This window comes from Pseudophryne corroboree, chromosome 2 (genome assembly GCF_028390025.1).
Source record: "Pseudophryne corroboree isolate aPseCor3 chromosome 2, aPseCor3.hap2, whole genome shotgun sequence".
Lineage (NCBI taxonomy): Eukaryota > Metazoa > Chordata > Amphibia > Anura > Myobatrachidae > Pseudophryne > Pseudophryne corroboree.
In genome coordinates this window covers 761,510,510-761,511,852 of record NC_086445.1, presented here as the reverse complement: position 1 = coordinate 761,511,852, position 1,343 = coordinate 761,510,510, and the positions used below count along the sequence as shown (strand labels likewise).

General features: G+C 37.6%; 1 pseudogene; it reads left to right on the top strand.

The window, feature by feature from the left end:
* Positions 1-903: 903 nt before the first annotated feature.
* On the top strand, positions 904-1,022 carry LOC135054336 (5S ribosomal RNA; annotated as a pseudogene).
* The last annotated feature ends 321 nt before the right edge of the window (positions 1,023-1,343 follow it).

Genomic DNA, 1,343 nt, shown 5'->3' with positions numbered 1-1,343 from the left:
CCGGCGGTACCTGCACTCCCTCACAGACCGAGACGGGCTACAGCATTGTAATAGGGGATATCCTCCTATACTCAGCGCGGGTAATATCTGTTTTTACACCTTATCACAAAAATTATGTATGGTAGATATCGGCAGATCAAGGCCCGCACTAATTGGACATTTGTTTTCATTTAATCGTGAGAGCAATAGCTTATCAGACTTATCTCATGTATCACTATGCATTCTGAAATCAGGCTTTATTGGCAGATCTTTAGGTCTTAAATGTTTGTCTTCGCCTCTATCACTTGCATCAATATCAGCAATATTCATTGATTTTTGCAATTATTGAAATTTATTTGTATCATGATATTTGCAGTGATTTATTCTGAACCTCAATAGACCATTCCTAATTAAGAGTTACCACTGTAATTTTTTGTCACAGTCGTTCTACTATTTGGTCTTGTTTCTTTACTATTATCATTCAATAGTTGGATACTTTTATTCAGTCTATTGGTTACTTTGTTATCTTTCCTCGTGCCTTGTATTTTTATCTCAGACACCATCAACATAGAAATATTTTGAGGACCATTTTAGATAATAATACTCACATAGACCATACTTTGGCACTTACCAGTTATCCAGCCAATTTCAGAATAAATATTGCAGTCTATTCCACTATTGCCACGAACAATAATCCTGTGGAAATTTCCAATAATATTTATACTCACCAATTCTCCCTCCCCCTTCCTTTTCCCCCTTTCCTTCATTTCATGGACTCTCACCATTGATTCAGGACTACGTCCCTGTCTAACATTGGCAGCAGATCAATCTGATTTCTTCTTTGACAATTATCTGTCCTGAATAACTGTGTAAATTCGTGAACTCTCATCAGTGATTCCTGAGCTTCCAATCATTGTCCATTCTCTCTACTATCATACCACACTGGAAACGCCCGAAGCCGTTCGATCTCGGAAGCTAATCAGTGTTGGGCTGGGTCAGTACTCAAGTGGGTGACCTTTGAGGAAGACTCAGTGTAGTAGAGCTAATTGGTTCAGCACGTACAGTGTCTAATACTGACAGTAGATTCACACTGCCATCTCACTCTCCACTCTTTTTCTATTAATTGGTCGAATATGAGAGATACATATATACCACTCACAAGATAAACCAGTATCCAGACTGTATTAGTTTATTGTGACATAGAATACACAACAGGAACATGTTTATCATTAGAACGTACCGTTTAACATTTTAGCTATTGCTTATAACACTCAGAATCTATTCCGTCAGCCGGAAGTTAGCTTCTACTTTGTATCAGCACGTAGTGCTATCTAAATATATTGTGATCTTTTGATCATTGTTAA